This window comes from Manduca sexta, chromosome 10 (assembly GCF_014839805.1).
Source record: "Manduca sexta isolate Smith_Timp_Sample1 chromosome 10, JHU_Msex_v1.0, whole genome shotgun sequence".
NCBI classification, from domain to species: domain Eukaryota; kingdom Metazoa; phylum Arthropoda; class Insecta; order Lepidoptera; family Sphingidae; genus Manduca; species Manduca sexta.
The window spans coordinates 6458243-6468713 of NC_051124.1; the positions used below are offsets into that span (position 1 = coordinate 6458243).

General features: G+C 33.9%; 1 protein-coding gene across 1 annotated transcript in view; it reads right to left on the reverse strand.

Moving 5' to 3' along the window:
- LOC115455849 (monocarboxylate transporter 4) overlaps nt 1-5772 on the reverse strand; it is a 67357-nt gene extending 61585 nt beyond the window's left edge. The window contains exon 1 of the mRNA XM_030184597.1: nt 5549-5772. The gene's annotated coding sequence lies outside the window, so the exon portion shown is untranslated. The remainder of the gene's footprint in view (nt 1-5548) is intronic.
- Between the last annotated feature and the right edge of the window lie 4699 nt (nt 5773-10471).

Here is a 10471-nt window from a genome sequence, read left to right on the forward strand (position 1 = left end):
CGAGTTAAATAATGTTTTATTTTTTACATTTGATTTTAAAAGTATTCGTGTTGATTGGTTTACAAATAATTCAACGATGAATTATTTTAAAATCTTTTAACTTTATTTATACATATTGAAATATTTATTTTGAAGTGAATTGTTTGTGATAAATTATTATTGAGTTTAATTAGTTTAATTTAATGATATAATTAATATAATACGTATATAATGTATGTAAGTACTCTGAAAAACAAAACATACATTTTTGGAGAGTTATACAAAAAAGGAGGATGGTTTCATGCTTTATTTATAAAAGTGACATTACGATGTTAGTACACGACCCGATAAAATCATTACTAGGATACGATGATATCGTTTCCGCTTCGCTAGACATTCTAAATCCGATAACAGATGGCTATTCTAGCTGAGTTGGTAATGCAGCGACACAAGATTCAGGATGTGATAAGTACAGAACACACTTAGTAGGTAATTAGATATTGATTGACACGATCTCTATACATCCGGATTCATACGGTATAATTTAGTCGACTGGCGACGGTAAATCTCTCGTCAATCGCCTCTTTGTTAGACCGTGTCCGAAAAAATAAACACCACTATCAAAATAATAGTTGCCTTGGTAACAACTGAAAGATTAATAGTAAATTTTTTTGCCAACAAACTGATAGCCTGTGACCGCTCAACAGTCATAGATAATATTAGACCCATAAAAATTATCGTAACTTTTCCTACTTTCAACTTTGACATTGGCAAAATCATCGTCTGCCAACGATGGAGCCACAATCAACAATTGAATTGAATTGATAACGCGTGAGCTCGAGGTTATATTTTCTTTTTCGGGACTCATTTATTTCAGTGTTATTTAACTAATAAATATAACGTTTAAGTGAAAATAAGAAAGCGTAAACAAAACTTTTGAAACAAGATCAATTAAACTTGGTTGCGTATATATTGGTACGTCTAGAGGGTACAATTGCAAACTACTTTCAAAGTCAATATTTCGCAAAGTGAAAGTGGATACAAACCCCAACTTATAACAAACAGGAACGAGTGAAAAGTCTTTCTAAGCATTTACAACTTATAATATAAACAATATTTTCATAGTATTCGACCTGATTTTTTTTATACGGGGATGACAATGACTTTTCCGCATCTGATGATAAGTGGAATAAGGTTTATGTAGAATGACGACTGATGAGAGGTGATATACCCCGGACCCGTCGACATAATTATGCCGGCCTGTTTGAACCGGATATACACAGGCTGATCCCTGAAAGCGACATACTTTCATGGGCCACTATGAAAGGTTTAAGTATCTTATGTACAGTGGTCGGTTGGTTATAGGATATATTTTGTATCCAGGCGGATACAAAATATATCCTATAACCAGCGACGTGGCAGGTCTGGAAATCGGTAGAGGAGGATCGATATTCAGGAATGGACTTCCTGTTGGTAATGATTATAAGTTATATAGGTAGTATGGGTGAACTCAGCTATATGAAAATTAAGAATCATTGGAATTATAAATTAATTTCGCTACAAACAAAAAATATGTTGGATGCTGATATTTGCGAAGTGTAGAAGTAAAATTCTTCATTGGTAAATCTATCCGAACTGCACTCCATTTACCTTATTTAGAAGTTTCAGCCTTTTTATATCGTTTGCTTCGCACACTGACCTTGCATCTGCAAGCCGCATATCACTTAGGGAAGTGTAATAAACCGCAGAGCGTCACTCGATTCGCTGCGACTAATTTGATAGCACCCAAATACAGCGCTGCATTTCAGCTTTGGCTGCATAATAGCATATAACAGGATAATAATATTATTGTTTAAGTACGTTTATTACATCAACAGTATAAAACTCAGTCTCTAAGGTCTCGTCTTCAAATCTCAGATCGGGTAAAGTGATACTTAGTTTTTCTTCTCAGTATCAGCCCGGAGTTGAAATTGTGCCCGTTATGGTGATAAGATCGCCCCCATCACGTCATGGGACGTAATATACACGGTGAAAAGTGGGTGCCATAGTTGCACGTCTACCTACTCTTTCGGGAATAAAGTGCTTGAGTGTGTATGTGTGTGTAGCAACAGTCTTATGTTCATAGTTAAAGCATAATCTTTATGTGAGACAACAATACGTTGCAACAGTAAATACCTATTTTATTTGAAATGCATTGTTAGTTACCTAACAATAAGGTATCTTTGAACTGTAAAAATAAATGTTTTTCTGAGATTGATAAACTTAAACGAAAGGCAGGAAATGAACAAAGCCTGCGTCTGAGCCATGACTCTCTCATAGCATTCCACGATTAATGGCCCGATTAATAGTAGAGCACTCAAGCCGTTTTATGTCTCAACAGTTTTATTCTTTGTCTGTCTCTCTGTTTAACAAAAAAACAGAATTCGGTTTTATACTACCGCTTTTCACTTCATAATGACTTTTCATTTAACTTTATAATTGTGGCTGCGGACAGCCGCTGAGGAATCTTAATTTAAAACACAAAAGAATATTTTTGCTAGATTACCCAAGAAAACTACAAGAACATATTATTTAAATGTAATTAGGTCATTCTGTGTTTAAGTGTAACTCAAAATAGAACTAGTATTTTTTATTAGTATCTCTTATAACATTGCCTCTAGAAATAACGTAGTGATCATAATTTAAGAATACCTTCGAAATGAAATGAAATGAAATAATTTATTGGAACTTGTAAAATGTTATACATCATTTAGATTCCGTTAATATTAACTCTACTACCAGTTCGGAAAGCCGTTCCAACCAGAGTAGAATGAGCAAGAAACCCTGGTGTTGCTCTTTTCAAAAACAGTTTAAGGTATAAACTACAGTACATGATGCACATAAAAGAGAAAAATTACAATTGTTTTTATTTATTGCTGTTTAGAGCAGTTCACTTACTTGTAAAATAGGTAATAAAAGAAATTTCCATACGGGTGCATAACTCTCTCAGGAATCATGAAATATAATACTTATAATATTCCTAGCAATAAGTAATAGCAAGCGAAATGGGCGGACCAGTCCACACTTCGTTGCGTACCTGGATTTCACTTACTACTATCCTCAGGTGGACCCATCAATTTGTCTATCCAGTATTCATCAATTTACATTATATTGTATATTATTTTAACTTGATACTTCCCTTAGTATGTTACTAAGAAAAACATTTTTTTAAACCTCTAAGACAAATGAGTAAGATACGCCTATAAAACGCGCTGTCTCATTTCTCCTCCATAGACAGAATTGTGGACTAGGAATGGAAATTTGGAAATAAGAGTGCATTTATTGGGCATCCAACAAGCTTATTAACCATGTAGTATCAAGCATTAGCAATATGCCACTTTGCATTGATTTTTATGACTATGGAACCAAACATAATTAAGTGCAATTCTGTAGTGCAGACTGACAAAGTTATCGAAACCAAATTTGTCGTGCAATAATTATACACGGAATTTGAAATTAATGATATTCAGATTATTCCTTCGATAGTCTCAGAAGACTTCCAGTCATATTTCAAGATAGCAATTCACAAGTACTGTCTACCTAATTGTGATATTAGTCATTTAGTATTTAAATGAATTAAAAAATGTGTCCTACAAACTTTTACTTTGACGCAGCACCTCAGTTTTTTTAACTAAAAGTATAGGCACATGCAATCATAGTTTCCTAACTAGGTACGTGTCGGAATTCGTAAAATGTTTTTGAATATTCAACGCGGAGTTAGAAGTTGAAGAGCTTATTTTAAATATTTATTCTTTTACGCTTACAAAAAACATCACCATTATATGTATAGAAAAAGGACTGTTTTTACAACTACATTCCTAAATTAAAAGTGTTAGAAATATGTTTTATTATAATGACTTCTTCACAGTAAACTCTAAGTTATAATTGCTCATTTTAGCTTTACACGTTAAGCATAGGTACTGAAAAATAATAACAGGTGAAATAGTTATTTGTATAGCAAATAGTTTTTATTTCAAATAGTTTTTGCTCGTGTCTCCGCCCGCGTGATTTTTTTTTTTCGGGATTAAAGTCCCGTTATATATTTTTATGAGATAAACAGTAGCCTATGTGCTAGTCCAGATTATAATAAATTTTTCAGATTTATAATATGAAAAGTATAAATTACATCCATTGTAAAACTAGACCATGTTATTTGTTGCAAATCCATTATGCTTGCTAGCTGGTCTTCAACAAACATTACAATGAAAGGCGCATAACACTCGTCTATAACTTGTTTACACTCCAAAGATCGTAATCATAAATCTGTTATTGTTAATATACATTTTCACAGCTCAAAACAATGTTACGAATAAATCAGATATTCTCGAACGTTTATAGCTTACCTTTTCCTAATATTGGAATTACAAAAGCCAACACGTGCAAATCCTTGAACCGCCCTCAATAGGCACTTCAGACAAATGTATTTACACACGCAACCACAACGGAAAATTAGATTGGTTTAGTAGTTACAACCGAAGCATAATGCTGCGAAAGCAGATGTTACAAATAATTAGCGGCTTGATGAATTCACTTTGAAGGTAAACCCCTTTGTGTTTTAAGAATCTGATTAAATTTGTGCCAGTCATGGCTTTTGTTTCAATGATGGCATTATCAGCGCGACAGCAGAATGAAATATTAAAACAAGAATATTGTATCAGTAAAAAAAATAAATTTCAGGTTAGAAAGCGAATAAGGAGAATTTGTTTTAATTTGAGTGACAAGAAATTGACGTTCATGGTGTACTGGGTACTCATTTTATTAAAAAAATGTGGCAATGCGTTGAAATATTTCAGCGGGAGGGCGGAATATTGCCGATTACGGAAACTGACGATCACGCCTGACACACTACGAAGAATTCTCGATGTTTTCTCGCATAATTAATAATTATAAAAAACAATTGAGAATATCTACATTTTAGAAATGACTGCAACAAATAGTAGGGGTCCAGAATACCTTCAATTCCACTTCGCAGGCACTTAAATAATGCCGTGATGGAGTCGCGTTCATCAAGTGTTGATAAGAATGGATCATTATTTTCTTCAGAATAATTTAGAGTTGAATTTAATTAAGTTGACGAAAGCAGAATGAAGGGTGTTTGCTTGTAACAGTACATATTTGGTATATATCGTAGAGCCACATTATTTGTCCGCAGAATGAAACGACCGAATCGACAATGATACCACTGTCTCACCGAGAACCCACGTAGAATAAACAGTTTTGCTGTTCAGGTGGTCAGTGCATATATTAATATTTCAAAAATATTCATGTAAATCCGTACACCGTTTCGTAAAGATCAACAACTTATCCATATACAATATGTAGGTATGTAAAGCAAATGATTCTTTCCTTCGATTTTGTTTTATAAGATTAATAATTATTGGAATTAATCTTTACCATTATTTTCTCCCTTGCTAGAAACCCAAGTATATTTAATATATAGTTATAGATACTTAATTTATTTTATTACTATACATTTTTAAATACGGCTACATTTTATTAAACTAAATATGATGAAATAATTCATACTTACGTTAAAATCTCATCCAACAATTTATTAATTAATAAATTAATTACAAAACACTATCACACCCGCGTCACATCCATACACAATAACCACAGTCCGAAAGTCGCGTGAAGTGCGAACGCGGCGCGAACAAAGCGCGAATATGGTCACGAGTAAGTGCGAGGAAAACTGCGGAAAAGTTGTGCGAGTGGCATGTTGTAGGAGCGGCGAAGGCGGCTTGCGGCGCGGCGTCTGGCGCGCTACTAGCCGCGGCCCGGGCTTGCGCCGCCCGGGGCGCGCCCACGACCGAGCCGAGAGCCGCTCGCAGCTTTCAGCTTCATCCCACAGCCTCCGAAACATTCTTCACAGTGCGTGATAAGTGTACACAATGTTTTAGCACCCCGTAGTATCGCCGTAATTCGGTAATAATCTGTGTAGTTAAATCGTAGAAGATTTCGTATTCATTACACGTGGCGATACGCTTGCATCTTAATCGTATTAGGGAATGAAGAGTTAGATTTCAAAGCAAAATTTATTTTATAAATTCGCTAAATATTAAATTTAATTGCATTAAATATTTACGTGGGAATCTCCAGGTAATACTAGAGCGGAATCTTCACGAGATTGTTACTCTTATTTAGACAATTTCGCTTTCGAAACACAAAATGCAAATACACGGGTACATTTATAAAGTGGGCACCTTCGTGAATTCAAACTGTATTTCTCAGTCGAGTATTCTGTCACAGCAATAAAGTAGTAAGAGCAAAAGCCACGGCAGAACACGTGCCATATTCGCGCTCAAAATTCAATGCACACTTTCGTTTTTATCATTTGTGTGTTTAAATTTTTGTCTGGATATCATTTTACTAAATAAAAACTTTTACTAATTACCTATCCACGGTGATTTAATACGCATTATTTATCAGGGAATGTATGGAGTAACCAATATAGGTATATCATACATAGTTACCGAATTAATGTAATGTTTTCTCTATGATATTTATCATAAAACCGTTTTAAACTACCTGGATTAACGTACAAAATATAATATTTTAAGAATAACATATTTCTTTAAAAATATACAAATTCGTGGACGCTAATACTATATATTACACGCTTATTACATTTGAATATCCCTTTGTATGTTCTATAATGTGAATGTGTATGATCTATAATAAAAATGTCGAAGCTATAAAAGCTAATATAAATATTTTTTATTTTATCATCTAGTTATTTTCCAACATAAAACAAATAATTTTAAATATTCGCACTTAGACGTAATTTAAGAATACAAATCCAATAAACTTTGATGGCCTCAACATTAAAAGGGAGGCAGATAATTTCTGATATTTCATAAGAAAAAATGTAAAACAAAAATAAACAGAAACAAGAAGTCTAATTTAAAAAAAAGTCATTAATATGTTATCCAATGTAATAATATTCTTGGATGCAGAAACTTTTGTGGGGAGTGAAACTTTTTTAATTATGTTGCCTTGCTTTCGATATCGGTTTTCATTATTAGTTTAACCAATTTGGCGGGTACCGGAATCTCGAGATATACTTCAAACGTCAGGCTTCTGTTGAAATCCGCAATATTATGTTTCTATAAAAGGTCTATACAGAATTTTAATGGCCTTACGAGCGCCTTTATGTAAATGAAAGAGATTTTCTGTAGACAAATTTGCACAAAGGATAATCATTGAGTATGTTAAAAATTTCACATGGAGAGCTATACCGTCGTGTCAGTACAAAATTGAAATTTAAGACATACAGTTCGTGAATTCGTTTTTATAGATTAATCGGCCTTGACTACAATGTTTTGTTAAATTTAAAGCCGATATGCAATCGATTTTTTTTTATTGCTTTGAATGACGAGACGAGCTTTCCGTTCGCCTGATACTAAGCGATAGCACCGCCCATAAACAGCAGAAACACCTTGAATAACAAAGTATTGTTTGGTATTCCGCTGCGCTCGCCATCCTGAGACATGAGGTGTTGTCTTATTATGTCCAGTAGTTACACTAACTACAATATCCTTCAAACCGGAAGGATATTGTAGTTAGTGTAACTAGATACATCAGTGACTACACACTGCAGCTTGGCGGCAGAAACATACATTGTGGTGATACCTACCCAGGCGGATGCTCACATATAAGAAATCATTTTTTTTTATATCAACATTATATGACCATTGTTCCATTACCAAAGCAAATTATGTTATCTTTCCATTTTTCTAATGACGAAGACCCAAATCACACGTTTCATGCGAGTAAAAGCGGTAACTAAAACCAAGTAATACAAGTATGTCATTGCGAATTCACAACTATTTTGTACTAGTAAGTGAATGTGTATTTCTTTGCACTAAATTACGAATTGGTCAATTTTCATATAGGATTTCAAAACCAAAGATTTTAAATTACGACGTAGATAGAGTAGAAAAGTATGAAAGTTTACAGTTCTCGGTACTCGATTATTGCTGAATACATTTAAAATATTGGTTTCGAACTTCCCTTTAACACAGACGGCTTCGCAGGCAGAAACTATTCAGAAATAAATCACTTACTGAGCGTATTCAATAGGTCCAGGTAGAGGGCACAATTACGCAGCTTTAATTACTGTAAAAGGGCACAAAGCCAATTATGACGGCCAAAAACATAATAAAAATGTAAATTGCCAATCATATTGTCGACGGCCAACATTGTGGATTCGATTCGCAAGAGCGTCGTCAAAATATTTTATGTGCCACCGCATTTGACGAAAATACACAATTATACAGTGCAATAAACATCGACACGTAAACGAAATTGTGATTGAAAATTTTGGAGTTAATATTAATTAACAATATTGCATTACCTGCTTTCTTGATTTAATATTTATAATTTTACCATTTAAAACATTTGGGCAGATTGCATTCCCTTTTTTAATTTGACTGTGAAGTGAAAAGTCCAATGAGAAATGATGATCAGTCAGAACATAATAAATGAATAATTCATTCAAATAATTGAAACCCATAAACTGTTATTCACTAATTAGAACTCTTTGTTTTGTAAAAGCAGACCACAGTTAATATAAACGTTTATTCATGCTGATACGATTTGGTTTCCATTTAAATCACACTATAGTAGTGTTAATTAACTTAATGTTATAATTAATACCTAGTCTTGCCATAAATATTGTAATAAAGAAAAAAGAAAATTGTTAACTGCAAATAACATTTATTACTTTTACAGTGTGTCAGTTTAATACATAAATATAAAACAATTAAAAATATAAAAAGCTTATTCGAAGTGGTCTCCATTGGCTGCAATACAGTCCTTTAAACGATGAGGCCAGTTATCAATAGAAGCACGCACTCTTTCCATGGGAAAATTCTTCACTGCCAATCGTATAGATTGTTTTAGGGACTCCAAATTATCATGGCGTTTAGAGCAAGCTGTACTCTCTAAAACTGACCACAAATCATAATCCAGCGGATTAAGATCGGGACTAGACGACGGCCAGTCTTCAGCTCTGATGAAGTCCGAAACGTTCGATTCCAACCAAGACTGCGTGGACCGAGCTTTATGACCCGGCGCCGAGTCTTGCTGGAAGGACCATACTTGGTTATTGAACATGGTGATGTTAAGGGGCTTAACTACCTTCTCAAGAATGGTATCTTGATACACTTGTGCCGATGTTTTGATACCTTTTTCACAAAAATATGGCTCAGTCACTCCTTCATAGCTAACACCCCACCAAACCATCACTGAAGTCGGATAATGTCCACGTTGCACTCTGTCGACTAATTGGGAAGCTTCCTTAGAGCTTTGAGCATAAATACGGTCATTTTGTTTGTTAAAATGTTGCTCAATTGTAAAAATTTTCTCATCCGTAAACAAAATTTTTCTGTGACCTCCCTTTGCGTACCGCTTCAGTAGTTGTTTCGATTTTACCACCCTATTCTTCTTTAAATTATCAGTTAAGAAATGGCCAGTGCGTCTCTTATAGGCTGCAAGTCCTAAGTCATCTTTTAAAATACGCGACATGGTTCTAGGTGCTATCTTCATTTCCCGAGATAAAATCTTTTGCTTTCGGACAGGATTTCTTCGAATTCTTTCCCTTACTGCTTTGACCACCTTTTTCGTACGAACACTACGTGGACGGCCAGATCTTTTTCTGTCACAAACAGAGGAGGTCTCATTGTACCTATTAATAGCCCGGTACACAAACATTTTACTAATACCAAGTGTATGGAGAGTTTTAAAAATTGCATTTGGCTCCATACCTACTTTGTGTAATGCTATCACAGCGATTCGGTTCTCTTTATCACCCCACACCATTTTAATATCGCAAAATATTTTACAATGTATTGGCGCCAAAATGAGAAAACACAATGAACAATCGTATAAAAATGACAGATTCGAAATTCAAATGTAATATTTTTTTATAATTAAGTGTAACAGTATTTATGGCCAGACTAAGTATATGAGTAGTCTGTGATAGTCAGCTAAGTGAAAATGATTATATTTATTCAGCACAAAAGGTATATATTTTGATGGTACTAATAACTATAATATCTTTGAACAAGTTTTAATACATTTGACACGCCACTAAATGATGATTAAATTGTAAAATGTGGGTCACTAGATAGGTCTTTAATTTGATAGTTCACTTCTGAACTTTATTTAGAAATGTCTGATCTCAAACCACTTAATTTCTCGTATAAATAACAATATTGTGTTTATTGCTTAATTTTAAGCACTAAAAATTGCGTGTGTGCCATTTTTTATATTAATTAATGGATATTTTTTGTAAAGTCAGAATACCTTCACAAAAATCCATTAATATACTAAAATTACTACTAAAAGCTTTGAAATCATACTTAAACAGGCATGGACATAATAAATGGGCCAAGTAACAAAGCCCGTGTGATGATAGCACACTACAGTAATACATTTTTTATCCTTCTGG